The sequence below is a fragment of the Tachypleus tridentatus genome, chromosome 12, assembly GCF_004210375.1.
Source record: "Tachypleus tridentatus isolate NWPU-2018 chromosome 12, ASM421037v1, whole genome shotgun sequence".
In the NCBI taxonomy this organism is placed as follows: Eukaryota; Metazoa; Arthropoda; class Merostomata; order Xiphosura; family Limulidae; genus Tachypleus; species Tachypleus tridentatus.
This window is the reverse complement of record NC_134836.1, coordinates 115811962-115831952: the sequence shown is the minus strand read 5'-3', so window position 1 is coordinate 115831952 and position 19991 is coordinate 115811962. Positions and strand designations below refer to the sequence as shown.

The 19991-nt window shown below is 35.7% G+C and overlaps 1 protein-coding gene across 5 annotated transcripts in view; it reads right to left on the bottom strand.

Annotated features, from left to right (window-relative positions):
* Positions 1 to 19991, bottom strand: part of LOC143234435 (uncharacterized) — a 158857-nt gene that overhangs the window by 121193 nt on the left and 17673 nt on the right. Inside the window, exon 1 of one of the 5 annotated variants that reach the window (XR_013018652.1) lies at positions 17776 to 18519. The exons of the other annotated variants lie outside the window; for them this stretch is intronic. The gene's annotated coding sequence lies outside the window, so the exon portion shown is untranslated. Of the gene's footprint in view, positions 1 to 17775; positions 18520 to 19991 lie in introns of those variants that run through there. 5 annotated transcript variants of the gene reach the window in all.

Sequence of the window (19991 nt, the reverse complement as noted above, 5' to 3'; positions counted from 1 at the left end):
CAACATGTCAGATAAAATGTAAAGATAAATGAATAGTTTATGGACCAACATGTCAGATAAAATGTAAAGATAAATGAATAGTTTATGGACCAACCTGTCAGATAAAATGTAAAGATAAATGAATAGTTTATGGACCAACATGTCAGATAAAATGTAAAGATAAATGAATAGTTCATGAACCAACCTGTCAGATAAAGTGTAAAGATAAATGAATAGTTTATGGACCAACCTGTCAGATAAAATGTAAAGATAAATGAATAGTTTATGGACCAACCTGTCAGATAAAATGTAAAGATAAATGAATAGTTTATGGACCAACCTGTCAGATAAAATGTAAAGATAAATGAATAGTTTATGGACCAACATGTCAGATAAAATGTAAAGATAAATGAATAGTTTATGGACCAACATGTCAGATAAAATGTAAAGATAAATGAATAGTTTATGGACCAACCTGTCAGATAAAATGTAAAGATAAATGAATAGTTTATGGACCAACCTGTCAGATGAAATGTAAAGATAAATGAATAGTTTATGGACCAACCTGTCAGATAAAATGTAAAGATAAATGAATAGTTTATGGACCAACCTGTCAGATAAAATGTAAAGATAAATGAATAGTTTATGAACCAACCTATTCGATAAAATATAAAGATAAATGAATAGTTTATGGACCAACGTGTCAGATAAAATGTAAAGATAAATGAATAGTTTATGGACCAACCTATTAGATAAAATATAAAGATAAATGAACAGTTTCTCAACCACCCTGTTTGATAAAATATAAAAGTAAGTGAATTATTTATGGACCAATATGTTAGATAAAATGTAAAGATAAATGAATAGTTTATGAACCAACCTGTCAGATAAAATGTAAAGATAAGTGAATAGTTTATGGACCAACCTATTAGATAAAATATAAAGATAAATGAACAGTTTCTCAACCACCCTGTTTGATAAAATATAAAAGTAAGTGAATTATTTATGGACCAATATGTCAGATAAAATGTAAAGATAAATGAATAGTTTATGAACCAACCTGTCAGATAAAATGTAAAGATAAGTGAATAGTTTATGGACCAACCTATTAGATAAAATATAAAGATAAATGAACAGTTTCTCAACCACCCTGTTTGATAAAATATAAAAGTAAGTGAATTATTTATGGACCAATATGTTAGATAAAATGTAAAGATAAATGAATAGTTTATGAACCAACCTGTCAGATAAAATGTAAAGATAAGTGAATAGTTTATGGACCAACCTATTAGATAAAATATAAAGATAAATGAACAGTTTCTCAACCACCCTGTTTGATAAAATATAAAAGTAAGTGAATTATTTATGGACCAACCTGTCAGATAAAATGTAAAGATAAATGAATAGTTCATGAACCAACCTGTCAGATAAAGTGTAAAGATAAATGAATGGTTTATGGACCAATCTGTCAGATAAAATGTAAAGATAAATGAATAGTTTATGGACCAACCTATAAGATAAAACATAAAGATAAGTGAATAGTTTATGGACCAACCTGTCAGATAAAATGTAAAGATAAATGAATAGTTTATGGACCAACCTGTCAGATAAAATGTAAAGATAAATGAATAGTTTATGGACCAACCTGTCAGATAAAATGTAAAGATAAATGAATAGTTTATGGACCAACATGTCAGATAAAATGTAAAGATAAATGAATAGTTTATGGACCAACCTGTCAGATAAAATGTAAAGATAAATGAATAGTTTATGGACCAACCTGTCAGATAAAATGTAAAGATAAATGAATAGTTTATGGACCAACCTGTCAGATAAAATGTTAAGATAAATGAATAGTTTATGGACCAACATGTCAGACAAAATGTAAAGATAAATGAATAGTTTATGGACCAACCTGTCAGATAAAATGTAAAGATAAATGAATAGTTTATGGACCAACATGTCAGATAAAATGTAAAGATAAATGAATAGTTTATGGACCAACCTGTCAGATAAAATGTAATGATAAATGAATAGTTTATGGACCAACCTGTCAGATGAAATGTAAAGATAAATGAATAGTTTATGGACCAACATGTCAGACAAAATGTAAAGATAAATGAATAGTTTATGAACCAACCTGTCAGATAAAATGTAAAGATAAATGAATAGTTTATGGACCAACCTGTCAGATAAAATGTAAAGATAAATGAATAGTTTATGAACCAACCTATTCGATAAAATATAAAGATAAATGAATAGTTTATGGACCAACGTGTCAGATAAAATGTAAATATAAATGAATAGTTTATGGACCAACCTATTAGATAAAATATAAAGATAAATGAACAGTTTCTCAACCACCCTGTTTGATAAAATATAAAAGTAAGTGAATTATTTATGGACCAATATGTCAGATAAAATGTAAAGATAAATGAATAGTTTATGAACCAACCTGTCAGATAAAATGTAAAGATAAGTGAATAGTTTATGGACCAACCTATTAGATAAAATATAAAGATAAATGAACAGTTTCTCAACCACCCTGTTTGATAAAATATAAAAGTAAGTGAATTATTTATGGACCAACCTGTCAGATAAAATGTAAAGATAAATGAATAGTTTATGGACCAACCTGTCAGATAAAATGTAAAGATAAATGAATAGTTTATGGACCAACATGTCAGATAAAATGTAAAGATAAATGAATAGTTTATGGACCAACCTGTCAGATAAAATGTAAAGATAAATGAATAGTTTATGGACTAACATGTCAGATAAAATGTAAAGATAAATGAATAGTTCATGATCCAACCTGTCAGATAAAGTGTAAAGATAAATGAATAGTTTATGGATCAATCTGTCAGATAAAATGTAAAGATAAATGAATAGTTTATGGACCAATCTATAAGACAAAATATAAAGATAAGTGAATAGTTTATGGACCAACATGTCAGATAAAATGTAAAGATAAATGAATAGTTTATGGACCAACCTATTAGTTATGATGATGAGTTTAATTTCATTGACCCTGTCTGTGTGATCATTACAACACACAATCAGCAGATGGCACCCTTCCAGTGGATTACACACATCACTTGATTACTATATAAACAAATATCGTACTTAGGTCAACAAACTTAACTTCAAAACACGGAACTCAACACCTTCCATGAAGAACTGTAAGCCTTGGAAAATGTTCGTTGTAGAGATGATGTTATTATCAAACCATCGGACAAAGGAGGAACTGTGGGCGTATGGGATAAAGATATTTACCTTCAGGAAGCGTGACGTCATTTGAATAACTTACTATTGTACAAACCACTTCGGGATGACCATCTACCGAAATATCATGACGTCATCACCAATACTGTCAACGAACTGACTGACACTGACGAACTACCTTACCTACGTCTGCTAAAGATTTCATATCACCCGTTTCTGACTCTAGAACCGATGTTTTTTATTTAGTGCCTAAAATTCATAAAGCTAAAACGCCTGGTAGACCCATTGTGTCAACCTGTAAGAATACATACCATGCCCTTGGACTCTTCAACACTGCTACTTTTAACTCCAACCAAACTCATTCATTGTCTTTACTATGGACATCAAACCACTATACACCGGAATACCAGGATGGCTTAATATCCTTAAGACGATTTTAGACAAATGTCCTGAACTTCACCCCTCCGCTAATACCTTGATCAGTTTAACAGAGCTAGTTTTAAAATGCAGTAGGTGCTGTTTTAACAATGAATTCTATGAACAGTTTAGTGGTATAACTATGGGAACTAAAATGATCCCTACTTTTGGTAAGCTTGTTGTTGGATATATCGAAAGACACATGTTTACACAGTATTATGGCCCCTTACCACTAATTTACAAGATATATTGGAGTCTTCACAGGCATCTTGCTCGAGCCAGAAACATTTAATAATTACGTAAATAACTTCCATCCTGGTCCGGCATGGCCAGGTGGTTAAGGCACTCGACTTGTAATCTGAAGGTCGCAGATTCGAATCCCCGTCACTTCAAACATGCTCGTCCTTTCAACTATGGGGCGTTACAATATGACGGTCAATCCCACTATTCGTTGGTAAAAGTGCAGCCCAAGAGTTGGCGGTGGGTGGTGATGACTAGCTGCCTTCCCTCTAGTCTTAAACTGCTAAATTAGGGACGGCTAGCGCAGATAGCCCTCGTGTAGTTTTGCGCGAAATTCAAAGCAAACGTAACATGTGTAGTGAACCTGATGATTTCAGTTCCCGCTCAACAGAATTGGAATCATTTTTAGTTGGTCGTAACTACCCAAAAAACGTTCTGATGAAACTCTCAACTCTATAACTCCAGACCACAACTCGTCTTCATCTTTCACGGAAACAAAGTCTCAACTCTCCAGTACGAGGCCTCCTGTACCCGTTTCCTCACACACAACCCTTATAACAAACAAGTTAAAATCATTATTCTATATAATTATCACATATTAAAGAAACAGAACTCTACTAAACATATTTTTCCTCATGTCTCCCCATAATTTCCTACCGTCACGATATCAATATTGGAAACTATTTAATGCATCGTAGTCTTGAAACACAGACTGTAGGTAGCAATCCTTGTAATAGAAAGCGCAGCAAAACGTGTGCTTACATTGACTCAAGAACATCTATGCAGAGTCTTAAATCGAGTTTTCACATTAATGATCAATATAACTGCACATCAAAATGTGTTATATATTCTATTGCTTGCTCATGTTGTGTAAAATTATACATAGGAGAGACCTACTAGACTATTTGCAGAAGTGCCAGAGAACATGTTAGAGATATAGTAAATTATAACACAGATAAACCAGTGGCCTGACCAACCATACCCTTGACCATTTCAAATAAACTGTTTCTCAAGAAGGTCAATGTGAACTTTCTACCAGAATGAGCTAAAGGAATTTTTAGTTTCTTGTAATATTTCACGCTTTAGTGTTTTTTTACACGTAAATTATTTTGTACAGCACATTATGTATCTCTCTATTCATTTTTAAAACTATAATGCATATATATGTTCACATTTATATAGCGAGAGGTACGAGTCTGTTTATATATAAATATACAACTTCCTACTGTTTCAGATGTGTGCAAGCATTATTACGCAGATTCGTTACATTGTCACGCGACTTTCGACTTAGAATGTTTTAGTATATATATATAAATACTTTGTGGTTTTTCTTTTATCTACTTTAACAACCACTACGGGTAATTTCCTACACAGGTAAGAGATATACGATCGGTTATTTTGGTAATACAACCATCCACCTGTGTGAAGGCGGAAGGAGAACCCGTGGATGGGGGTTGAGTGCACCTGGAAAAATATATATGTAAAAACGGCTCGTTTGGGTTGAGAAAAAAATATTTTACGTGGAGGCGCGAACAACGTTTCAACCTTCTTCGGTCATCGTCAGGTTCACAAAGAAAGGAAGAGGAAAGGTAACTGACCGGAAGCTGACCACATGTTTGAAAGGGGGGTTGTGTAACTGAGAGTCGGAATGTAGAGGGCGTGCTTAGATGTTTGAATATATAATTTTATATTATTTATTTTATTATTATTATTTATTATATTATTTTTAATATAGGTATTAAGGTGTTCCTTTGTATTGGTTTATTTTGGGCAGATTTAATTTTTCTCATCATTACTGAGACTACCTGGGTTTTCTACATTTCAGCTATAGAAGTCCAGTTAACTTGAGTAACAATCAGATGGTGCTAAATGAAAGAGATTCATGATGACGAGGTTAAACTGAAGATGACCTAAGAAGGTCGAAACGTTGTTCTGTACTATATTTTAATTAAAATTTTAATACCCATACCAGCCGTCTTGAGAATACTAAATGAAAAAGATTCATGATGACGAGGTCAAACTGAAGATGACCTAAGAAGGTCGAAACGTTGTTCTGTACTATATTTTAATTAAAGTTTTAATACCCATACCAGCCGTCTTGAGAATACTAAATGAAAAAGATTCATGATGAGGAGGTCAAACTGAAGATGACCTAAGAAGGTCGAAACGTTGTTCTGTACTATATTTTAATTAAAGTTTTAATACCCATACCAGCCGTCTTCAGAATACTAAATGAAAGAGATTCATGATGACGAGGTTAAACTGAAGATGACCTAAGAAGGTCGAAACGTTGTTCTGTACTGTATTTTAATTAAAGTTTTAATACCCATACCAGCCGTCTTCAGAATACTAAATGAAAGAGATTCATGATGACGAGGTTAAACTGAAGATGACCTAAGAAGGTCGAAACGTTGTTCTGTACTGTATTTTAATTAAAATTTTAATACCCATACCAGCCGTCTTCAGAATACTAAATGAAAGAGATTCATGATGACGAGGTTAAACTGAAGATGACCTAAGAAGGTCGAAACGTTGTTCTGTACTATATTTTAATTAAAATTTTAATACCCATACCAGCCGTCTTCAGAATACTAAATGAAAATGATTCATGATGACGAGGTTAAACTGAAGATGACCTAAGAAGGTCGAAACGTTGTTCTGTACTATATTTTAATTAAAATTTTAATACCCATACCAGCCGTCTTCAGAATACTAAATGAAAGAGATTCATGATGACGAGGTTAAACTGAAGATGACCTAAGAAGGTCGAAACGTTGTTCTGTACTATATTTTAATTAAAATTTTAATACCCATACCAGCCGTCTTGAGAATACTAAATGAAAGAGATTCATGATGACGAGGTTAAACTGAAGATGACCTAAGAAGGTCGAAACGTTGTTCTGTACTGTATTTTAATTAAAATTTTAATACCCATACCAGCCGTCTTCAGAATACTAAATGAAAGAGATTCATGATGACGAGGTTAAACTGAAGATGACCTAAGAAGGTCGAAACGTTGTTCTGTACTATATTTTAATTAAAATTTTAATACCCATACCAGCCGTCTTGAGAATACTAAATGAAAGAGATTCATGATGACGAGGTTAAACTGAAGATGACCTAAGAAGGTCGAAACGTTGTTCTGTACTGTATTTTAATTAAAATTTTAATACCCATACCAGCCGTCTTCAGAATACTAAATGAAAGAGATTCATGATGACGAGGTTAAACTGAAGATGACCTAAGAAGGTCGAAACGTTGTTCTGTACTGTATTTTAATTAAAATTTTAATACCCATACCAGCCGTCTTGAGAATACTAAATGAAATAGATTCATGATGACGAGGTTAAACTGAAGATGACCTAAGAAGGTCGAAACGTTGTTCTGTACTGTATTTTAATTAAAATTTTAATACCCATACCAGCCGTCTTCAGAATACTAAATGAAAGAGATTCATGATGACGAGGTTAAACTGAAGATGACCTGAACTGTGGGCGTATGGGATAAAGATATTTACCTTCAGGAAGCGTGACGTCATTTGAATAACTTACTATTGTACAAACCACTTCGGGATGACCATCTACCGAAATATCATGACGTCATCACCAATACTGTCAACGAACTGACTGACACTGACGAACTACCTTACCTACGTCTGCTAAAGATTTCATATCACCCGTTTCTGACTCTAGAACCGATGTTTTTTATTTAGTGCCTAAAATTCATAAAACTAAAACTCCTGATAGACCCATTTTGTCAACCTGTAAGAATACATACCATGCCCTTGGACTCTTCAACACTGCTACTTTTAACTCCAACCAAACTCATTCATTGTCTTTACTATGGACATCAAACCACTATACACCGGAATACCAGGATGGCTTAATATCCTTAAGACGATTTTAGACAAATGTCCTGAACTTCACCCCTCCGCTAATACCTTGATCAGTTTAACAGAGCTAGTTTTAAAATGCAGTAGGTGCTGTTTTAACAATGAATTCTATGAACAGGTCAGTAGCATAACTATGGGAACTAAAATGATCCCTAATTTTGGTAAGCTTGTTGTTGGATATATCGAAAGACACGTGTTTACACAGTATTATGGCCCCTTACCACTAATTTACAAGATATATTGGAATCTTCACAGGCATCTTGCTCGAGCTAGAAACATTTAATAATTAGGTAAATAACTTCCATCCTGGTCCGGCATGGCCAGGTGGTTAAGACACTCGACTTGTAATCTGAGGGTCGCAGATTCGAATCCCCGTCACTTCAAACATGCTCGTCCTTTCAACTATGGGGCGTTACAATATGACGATCAATCCCACTATTCGTTGGTAAAAGTGCAGCCCAAGAGTTGGCGGTTGGTGGTGATGACTAGCTGCCTTCCCTCTAGTCTTAAACTGCTAAATTAGGGACGGCTAGCGCAGATAGCCCTCGTGTAGTTTTGCGCGAAATTCAAAGCAAACGTAACATGTGTAGTGAACCTGATGATTTCAGTTCCCGCTCAACAGAATTGGAATCATTTTTAGTTGGTCGTAACTACCCAAAAAACGTTCTGATGAAACTCTCAACTCTATAACTCCAGACCACAACTCGTCTTCATCTTTCACGGAAACAAAGTCTCAACTCTCCAGTACGAGGCCTCCTGTACCCGTTTCCTCACACACAACCCTTATAACAAACAAGTTAAAATCATTATTCTATATAATTATCACATATTAAAGAAACAGAACTCTACTAAGCATATTTTTCCTCATGTCTCCCCATAATTTCCTACCGTCACGATATCAATATTGGAAACTATTTAATGCATCGTAGTCTTGAAACACAGACTGTAGGTAGCAATCCTTGTAATAGAAAGCGCAGCAAAACGTGTGCTTACATTGACTCAAGAACATCTATGCAGAGTCTTAAATCGAGTTTTCACATTAATGATCAATATAACTGCACATCAAAATGTGTTATATATTCTATTGCTTGCTCATGTTGTGTAAAATTATACATAGGAGAGACCTACTAGACTATTTGCAGAAGTGCCAGAGAACATGTTAGAGATATAGTAAATTATAACACAGATAAACCAGTGGCCTGACCAACCATACCCTTGACCATTTCAAATAAACTGTTTCTCAAGAAGGTCCCTGTGAACTTTCTACCAGAATGAGCTAAAGGAATTTTTAGTTTCTTGTAATATTTCACGCTTTAGTGTTTTTTTACACGTAAATTATTTTGTACAGCACATTATGTATCTCTCTATTCATTTTTAAAACTATAATGCATATATATGTTCACATTTATATAGCGAGAGGTACGAGTCTGTTTATATATAAATATACAACTTCCTACTGTTTCAGATGTGTGCAAGCATTATTACGCAGATTCGTTACATTGTCACGCGACTTTCGACTTAGAATGTTTTAGTATATATATATAAATACTTTGTGGTTTTTCTTTTATCTACTTTAACAACCACTACGGGTAATTTCCTACACAGGTAAGAGATATACGATCGGTTATTTTGGTAATACAACCATCCACCTGTGTGAAGGCGGAAGGAGAACCCGTGGATGGGGGTTGAGTGCACCTGGAAAAATATATATGTAAAAACGGCTCGTTTGGGTTGAGAAAAAAATATTTTACGTGGAGGCGCGAACAACGTTTCGACCTTCTTCGGTCATCGTCAGGTTCACAAAGAAAGGAAGAGGAAAGGTAACTGACCGGAAGCTGACCACATGTTTGAAAGGGGGGTTGTGTAACTGAGAGTCGGAATGTAGAGGGCGTGCTTAGATGTTTGAATATATAATTTTATATTATTTATTTTATTATTATTATTTATTATATTATTTTTAATATAGGTATTAAGGTGTTCCTTTGTATTGGTTTATTTTGGGCAGATTTAATTTTTCTCATCATTACTGAGACTACCTGGGTTTTCTACATTTCAGCTATAGAAGTCCAGTTAACTTGAGTAACAATCAGATGGTGCTAAATGAAAGAGATTCATGATGACAAGGTTAAACTGAAGATGACCTAAGAAGGTCGAAACGTTGTTCTGTACTATATTTTAATTAAAGTTTTAATACCCATACCAGCCGTCTTGAGAATACTAAATGAAAAAGATTCATGATGACGAGGTCAAACTGAAGATGACCTAAGAAGGTCGAAACGTTGTTCTGTACTATATTTTAATACCCATTTAAAGAACTTGGAGCTGTAATAATAGAAGATTGTGAGCTCGTGACCTTGAATAAACAGGGAGAAAAAAAAACAAATCTTTAGTGCGCGTGCTTACAGGTTCTGTTCCATAACTTTACACCTAAAGGTACAAGTCAGTCAAAGTCCGGTGACCTGTACAGGTCTATTCTTTATACAAAGTCAACAATGGAAGGTCGAACACATCTTCATAGCGAAGCCAGTTGTTATTGTAAATTAAAAATACTCGCATACACACGTGGCAGTTGCTTTTGCAATAAACATATTGCGTAAAAGAAAATCTAAAACACATGTCGCTTAAACAAACGTACAAGATGCTGCTAAAACACCTATATTTACAGTGTATTCTGTTTCAACAGAATAGTCAACAGCAGCCACTTGCCAAAACAGTACATTCAGGTTATTAAAAGTTCAGCAGCCTCACGTCCAAGACAGATAACACAGTATATTCAGTCTGTCCAAAGGTCAGCAACCTCACGTCCACGACATACAACACAGTACATTCATCTGTCCAAAGGTCAGCTACCTCACGTCCACGACATACAACACAGTACATTCATCTGTCCAAAGGTCAGTTGCCTCACGTCCACGACAGACAACACAGTACATTCAGTCTGTCCAAAGGTCAGCAACCTCACGTCCACGACATACAACACAGTACATTCATCTGTCCAAAGGTCAGTTGCCTCACGTCCACGACAGACAACACAGTACATTTAGTTGTCCAAAGGTCAGATGCCTCACGCCCACGACAAACAGCACAGTATATTCAGTCTGTCCAAAGGTCAGCTGTTTCACGTCCACGACAGACAACACAGTACATTCAGTCTGTCCAAAGGACAGTAGCATCACGTCTATGGCAGGCAGTGTGAAGTACATATTGGTATGGTAAAACTTGAACCAAAATACTATAGAGTATAAAAACACTAAGTCTATTTTATATAGTTACAGTCGAGCATAGAAATGTTGTGGCATTGTTTATGAATAACAACCCCATTATACCTAATGACTATTTTGAGATAGTTCTATAAAAATACTTGTTAAAACATGAAACAGTAGAGAATGTTACATTTGTATTTTGCTGGGATGTTTATTACTCTTAAAGAAGACCACAGATTGAAACGGTTTTTGTTTCTCCTGAAGGAGACTACAGATTGCAACGTTGGTAAAAATTTTTATTTTTATTTGACGTTCGTTGCAGTATAACAAGCCAATTACTTCTCTGATAAATTAGTCATAACACAGACACTTAAGGTAACAGACGTTAAATATGGATATAATATATCAAGGATATAACAAGCTTCTGTGTTTGTGACAAATTCTACACATATAACAGTTAATGTTAACCCTAAGGTGAAATAAATATGGATGGCCATTAACGCGAATGTGTCGTAAAATCTTAACTCTTAAATTACATACTTGTCTCTCACACCCAAAATAAAAGACTTGACTCTCAAATTCCTTATTTTGTAAAATTAAGTTCATGGTACTTTAGACCTGAACGGCACCTCATATGGAAGATAAGCAAAACAACTAGGTAAGAATATCCAAAGATAAGCAAAACAACTAGGTAAGAATATCCAAAGATAAGCAAAACAACTAGGTAAGAATATCCAAAGATAAGCAAAACAACTAGGTAAGAATATCCAAAGATAAGCAAAACAACTAGGTAAGAATATCCAAAGATAAGCAAAACAACTAGGTAAGAATATCCAAAGATAAGCAAAACAACTAGGTAAGAATATCCAAAGATAAGCAAAACAACTAGGTAAGAATATCCAAAGATAAGCAAAACAACTAGGTAAGAATATCCAAAGATAAGCAAAACAACTAGGTAAGAATATCCAAAGATAAGCAAAACAACTAGGTAAGAATATCCAAAGATAAGCAAAACAACTAGGTAAGAATATCCAAAGATAAGCAAAACAACTAGGTAAGAATATCCAAAGATAAGCAAAACAACTAGGTAAGAATATCCAAAGATAAGCAAAACAACTAGGTAAGAATATCCAAAGATAAGCAAAACAACTAGGTAAGAATATCCTAGTTTCAGGTCTAAACAGCCCTAAGGTAAGAATATCCTAGTTTCAGGTCTAAACAGCCCTAAGGTAAGAATATCCTAGTTTCAGGTCTAAACAGCCCTAAGGTAAGAATATCCTAGTTTCAGGTCTAAACAGCCCTAACTCAGAACTGTTGACCAGATGAAGAGAAACCAAAAAACATAATACGTACTACTTTTACCGAATAACTGGTTTTGGTTTCGAATTTCACGCAAAGCTACACGAGGACTATCTGCGCTAGCCATTCCTAATTCAGCAATTTAAGACTAGAGGGAAGGCAGCTAGCTAGTCATCACCACCCACCGCCAACTCTTGGGATACTCTTTTACCAGTAATGGGATTGACCGTCACGGCTGAAAGGGCGAACATGTTTGGTGTGAAAGGGATTCGAACCTTCGACTCTCGGATTAGGAGTCGAGTGCCCTAATCACGTGGCCATGCAGGCCTTGGGTTTAACTGTCACTCTTATAACGCGGCCACAACTACAAAGGCGTAGAACATGTTTAGTTGCATAACGAGGTATCGAATATTGAACCTACGATCCGCAGCCCCGCACGGTTGGTTAAATTAAAAAAAAAAAAAAGTGACAAAAGATTCGGAAAACTAATGAATACAAACAGAACTTATTACCTTAAACACACGAGGGTGCTTTATTTAAAAAATAAATATATTGCTTTTGAAAGCAGTGGGTGTGGGAAGTTGCGCAAGGTATAACTAGTTTTTATTACTTCACCGCAGTTTCGTATCTTTTCACTACTACACAGACATTGCTACCGGCTAGCTGACTCAAGTAAAAGTGGGTTGAGCAAACACCTGTCTCGTTAAAGACAGGAAACAATTTGTCTCACACGCGTCACGGCGTGTTTACCCCGTTGTTCAGGTGAACAAGCGAACAAACACCTGCTTTCCAAAGGCCCTGTCATCACCCAGGTCAGTGTTCCAAGAATTACTCGGTAATGTATAGAAATAAACGTTACAGGTCTCAAACACCAAGCGTTTAAATCGTACTCTCAAACTCAGACTCTCATGCTCCGTTTACAGAGCATAGACAAAGCTAATTTGTTGGTTTCGTATCATAGCAACCATTCTTCAAGTAACATTAACTTAAAAATACGAAATGAGCAACTGAAATTATAATTAAAAACTTCTAGTTGAAGTGAACTTAATCTTGTTATCGTTATATCTTCTATATAAGCTTTCTGAAACCATCCAGTTTAGCTACGCTCAATGTTTTGGCTCAATGTGTGAAAATACGGGTTGATATACCATTACATTTCCATGATAACGAGAAACCCATTTGAAGTAAAAACATTGTTTGTTTGTTTCAGAATTTCGCGCAAAGCTACACGAGGGCTATCTGCGCTAGCCGTCCCTAATTTAGCAGTGTAAAACTAGAAGGAAGGCAGCTAGTCATCACCACCCACCGCCAACTCTTGGGCTACTCTTTTACCAACGAATAATGGAATTGACCGTCACATTATATCGCTCCCACGACTGAAAGGGCGAGTATATTTGGTGCGACCGGGATGCGAACCCGCGACCCTCAGATTACGAGTCGAACGCATTAACCCACCATGCCGGTGGAGTAAAAACATATTCTAAAGCTCCAAATTCGTAGACTTGCCGCTGTACCACTAGGGGCCACCAGTAAACGTAAAGTTAGTCGTTTTTTTATTATTCAGCACAACGCTTCACAAAGTGGCATCCGTACATGCCTACCACAGATATCGAAACCCGCTTTCTAACGGTATAAGTCCGCAGGCATACCACTGTACCACTAGGGGGCGCGTATAGGAAACTTTACTATCATCAACATTCAATATATATACACAAACATACGTAAATTTGTTTTATTTATACATTTCAGTTGGATTGTTGTTTTTAAACCTGGTATACTGTTAAACAAAATTATATGAGTTGTCCTGCTTTACACGTTAAAATATTGAAACAATTAATACAGAACTTTCTGTAAAAAAATATATTAAATATTAGTTTTCTACTAATCTGAGCCAAAAGGTTCTAGTTTGACTTGTATAACGATTTCTAAACTCAAGTACATTGTCACGTGCCGTTAACGGATCTGAGTCAGCCGTAATATCGTGTATGTTTGGGAAATTAAAAGCTACGTTTTGAGTAGGAGGTGCGGTCCACTTTTTTATGTTTTTCAATTAAGAAAACAAGGGTTATCGAGACAAAGAAAGATGCTACAGACAGGAGTAACTAGTAGAATGGTGCTGTCTACAGATGTCGCGTGGGCACGTTCCAGCTGCGCTATAGATTATTTAACATCCGATAATATGTCAAATAAAGCTGAACTATCCGTCACCAACAGAATCACCCATAAACAAAAGTAGACGAATGCAGTGTATCCGCCTCAAACACACGCGTGTTTATTTTTGCTTTAGTGTAATGTGCTTTATTGCTTGTCTTGGTTCTGTTTCGTTTGTAAATATCGACACTCGTGAGATCACACGACTCATCCGTGTCTTTACCTGTGACAAGATGAGGCCAAGCAAGAATCGAACACGCGTCTTGAAATCCGCATATTTCAAACTTCGTGTACTTGGTTCGTAACGTTAAATTCGTTACGTCTCATAATTACGTCATTGTTTCGTACCGTTAAATTTGTAGGTCTCACTTTTACCTCATTGGTTCGTACAGTTAAGTTCGTTACGTCTCACAATTATGTCATTGGTTCGTACCGTTAAGTTCCTCAGGTCTCAAATACGTCTTTGGTTTGTACCGTTCAATTCGTTACATCTCATAATTACGTCATTGGTTCGTACCGTAAAGTTCGTTACGTCTCACAATTACATTATTGGTTCGTACCGTTAAGTTCATCACGTCTCAGACTTCTGTTATTGGTTTGTATTGTTGGGCTCGTACTTTCAGACAAACTCGACTGGCGGTATTGCATTCAGTAATTGTGTGAAAAATAACACGTCGTTAATATTACATACTGAGATGAAAACGATTAATATTGGATAAGAACATTTTCCAGAAGATTAATTATATTTGCATCACACACACACACATATATCTATAAATTAGGAAACATACTCATGGTATTCAAATATTATGATATTCAACAAGCAGTCAAACGTATCCATAAAACGCAGGTTTAAGAATTATACAGAGAATAAATTGAACACAGACAGCAAAGTAACGCAAATAGAACCAATGTACAAATAGAAAATATTTATTCGTAAAACAATAAGTAAATATGTCCCTTTTTACCTAATGGCCTCTTTTAAGAATTACAATAAACTGCTAAGACTGAATTATTTTTAAAACATTTGCATAAAAGAAAGAAAAGCCTGTAAAACTACAACTTCAAGTCAGATCAAGAAGTCCTAGGATCGCCTATATCAACTACTGTTCCATATAACATATTCAAGGGCTCTAGACGTCTAGAGAACTCCTAACTCGTACTAGCTTATACAAGTATCTGTGCCACCTCAAGTTTGTGAAATGTTGTACAATCCTTACACGAGTTAAAACTGATCTACTACAATTAAACTGTCCTTACTTACTCACAAGTTTTAGTAAACTCGTTGGAGATAATAGAAAAGTTTTTATTGTATTATCCAGAGAAGGTTTAAAAACAAATATAAAGTGAAGTTCACGTGACCTATTTCAAAAGGAAGTCACATTTAATGATACCTTGAAAGCAGACTCACCACGACGTCCAAATAACTTAAAACTGTTTGTTTGTTTTGAAGTTCGTGCAAAGCTACACGAGAGCTATCTGCGCTAGCCGTCTCTAATTTACCAGTATAACACTAGAGGGAAGGCAGTTAGTCATCAACCCCCCAACAACTCTTTGTTGTTGGACTACTATTTTAGTAACGAATAGTGGGATTGGCCGTCACTTTATAATGCCCCCATGGCTGAAAGGACGAGCATGTTTGGTGTGACGGGATTCGAACCTGCAACCTGCAGATAATGAGTCAAGAATAAAATAGAGACATCGAGAGAAATTTAAAAAAAAAATCCATTTTTGATGATGGTGTTAAACTTTATCATAATGACTGGGTTTCCCAATCCATTGTTGATGATGGTGTTAAACTTTATCATAATGACTGGGTTTCCCAATCCATTGTTGATGATGGTGTTAAACTTTATCATAATGACTGGGTTTCCCAATCCATTGTTGATGATGGTGTTAAACTTTATCATAATGACTGGGTTTCCCAATCCTTTGTTGATGATGGTGTTAAACTTTATCATAATGACTGGGTTTCCCAATCCTTTGTTGATGATGGTGTTAAACTTTATCATAATGACTGGGTTTCCCAATCCTTTGTTGATGATGGTGTTAAACTTTATCATAATGACTGGGTTTCCCAATCCTTTGTTGATGATGGTGTTAAACTTTATCATAATGACTGGGTTTCCCAATCCTTTGTTGATGATGGTGTTAAACTTTATCATAATGACTGGGTTTCCCAATCCTTTGTTGATGATGGTGTTAAACTTTATCATAATGACTGGGTTTCCCAATCCATTGTTGATGATGGTGTTAAACTTTATCATAATGACTGGGTTTCCCAATCCATTGTTGATGATGGTGTTAAACTTTATCATAATGACTGGGTTTCCCAATCCATTGTTGATGATGGTGTTAAACTTTATCATAATGACTGGGTTTCCCAATCCATTGTTGATGATGGTGTTAAACTTTATCATAATGACTGGGTTTCCCAATCCATTGTTGATGATGGTGTTAAACTTTATCATAATGACTGGGTTTCCCAGTTAACTCCCTCACATAAACCTGTCGGTCGTGACACTTCCCTCTGGTATTAAAATGGAAAATACAAAAAATGCTGTTAGTAACGTAACTACAGAATATTTTATCTTTAAATCAATACTTCCAGATAATAGGAAACATCCGGCCTTCACGCACGCGCAGATTAGTGACTAAAAATACAACTACCCATGACTTTCTTGATGACGAGAGACCCACTTGAAATAAAAATGTATCTCAGAACGGCTGTTATGGGTATAAACACTGTTATTGATAAGGGTCAATAACAGTGTTAGTACCCATTGATAAGGGTCAATAACAGTGTTAGTACCCATTGATAAGGGTCAATAACAGTGTTAGTACCCATTGATAAGGGTCAATAACAGTGTTAGTACCCATTGATAAGGGTCAATAACAGTGTTAGTACCCATTGATAAGGGTCAATAACAGTGTTAGTACCCATTGATAAGGATTAATAACAGTGTTAGTACCCATTGATAAGGGTCAATAACAGTGTTAGTACCCATTGATAAGGGTCAATAACAGTGTTAGTACCCATTGATAAGGATTAATAACAGTGTTAATACCCACAACAGCCGTTCTGAGATACTCATGACCTTGTTATTTAGTTTAGAACAAAGCCACATTAGTCTATCGCAAGGATTCGAACCCAGCAGTTTAACGTTGTAAGTCTTAAACTTAACCGTTGTCCTTAACTCAATAATAGCGTACAAGGTTCGCTTCATGCCCACTGATAGAAAAATATCAGCATACAAGGAACAGGAGTTAATCTCATATGGTCAGAATTGTATAAAACCAACCACTGCTAAGCCACAATGTTAACATTGACATTTGAAATACATTATTTTTAACAGGTTAAATTGTTACCTGACTAAAACACGTTCCGGCCTTTGATATGGAAAACTTTGGAAGGCCAATTGGACGTAAAAAGGTTGTGAATGAGAAAGTCGGTCACTCGTGTCAACAGTTTCATTGCACAAAACAAGTCGTAACGTGTAGTGTTATATTGCAGGAGTTGGTTGGGTTGTCACGTCCATTGTTGTGCTTTACGAGACAGGTTTTTTTCACATCCGCTGGTTTATTGCAAGACATGGGTCGAGTCAGTTGTTTCCTGCACGAGACAAGTGATCATGTACTCTTAAACAGCATGAGACAGGCTGTTCATAACTAATAATAATTACATAAAGTAGTTCTACCTTAACGCGTCATAACACTCCATTCAGTGGAATGCAAAACGTCGAAATTACTAGACTTGTTCACACAACCAAAATCCCGTATCTTTCTCCAATTGGTACCTTCTCTTATCAACACCTGAATCGAGTTGAAATGGTTCATTCAATCTATACTCACTCGGTATTTCGTAAACTTCACTGTCATTTGATAACTCAAGCACCGAGCTGACCAATCACCATACAACTAAACGTAAGGCTCGTACGTATATGCCACATTTGTCGTTTCTAAAACACCAGTAGCACTCAGTACGATAACTTTTAGTGTATGATATTGAATTGAAACCTGTGGTTTCAAGGTTTACACCCAAAAGAAAAAATAGTGGCCAACAATAGAACAAACTTCACTAACAAATGCGTATGAATATTCACACATACTACAAGTGTAAATATCTGGTGTACACATCCGCCTGGTTATATACTTCCTTTTTTCTTTCCAGTTAAAATTCCGTCATGCGTAGTGTCCCTTCTCAAAACAATACATATGCATAAGTTCAAAACTATAATGTATAATAACTGAATTAGCGTGTGATGTGAAGTGACAGGCCCATCGAGCATGTCGTTCACAGACAACTGTTTGAGTGTTTATCTCCAAGAAAAAGACGTCATTATCATGGAACTGTTGAGTATTATATCTCTAACTGAAAGACCTGATTAATAAGAAGCTCTTGAGGCCCCGGCATGGCCAGGTGGGTTAAGGCGTTCGACTCGTAATCCGTGGGTCACGAGTTCGAATCCCCGTCGCACCAAACATGCTCGCCCTTTCAGCCGTGGCGGCGTTACAATGTTACTGTCCATCCCACTATTCGTTGGTAAAAGAGTAGCCCACGAGTTGGCGGTGGGTGGTGATGACTAGCTGCCTTCCCTCTAGTCTTACACTGCTAAATTAGGGACGGCTGGCGCAGATAGGCCTCGAGTAGCTTTGCGCGAAATTCAAAACAAACAAACAAACAACGGAGCTGTTGAGTAGTCCTAAACATCTCTCCCTGATTAATTTATATACTAAATCATTAAGTTAAAATTTTATACAAAATAAATCCAAAAATAAATAGCAATAATAATAACAAAAAAATAATATATATATAATAATAATAATAATTACGTGATAAAATAAAACTAGCCACCTATGAGCTAGACCTTAGTGAAAGAACTAATGGTGCAATATACATGGACACTGCCCTGAAAGGAACCCGAGTAAATGTGGACCTCATGGTCCCTCGCTAGTACAGCGGTAAGTCTACGGATTTACAACGCTAAAATCAGGGGTTCGATTCCCCTCGGTGGGCTCAGAAGATAACCCGATGTGGCTTTGCTATAAGAAAACCACACACCCTGGGCCTTATGTATAAATTATTAATATACTAAGCAGTTCACACTGTCATGGAAAAGGAAGGAGGAAGAGGTCAAGTGCACTTGACCCTCCTGGGTATACAAAATGTATACCCAAACAACGAGACAGTAAGAGAGAGAACTGTTGAGTGTTATATTAACTGACACACCGGATTAATATGGTACTGCTGAGTGTTATATCTCCATCTAAAATACCTGATTAATATAGAACTGTTGAATGTTGTATTAACTGAAAGACCTGATTAATATGGAACCGTGTTGAGTGTTGACTATTTAAATACATTAATCAACAGTTTAGAGACATTCTGACGGACTAATTCAGATGTGAGAAATTAATTCACTGATTTCACGTTTTGTCACGACGTTAATGAAAATCTTTCTTTAAACCTAAGTTCATATTTATTTTTAAAATACTCGCAGATTTATTTGAATTTCACAAGTACTCTTCCTGCTCTGGGACAGGTTTTATCTAGAAAATCTATACACTAGTTTGGCTTGACACAG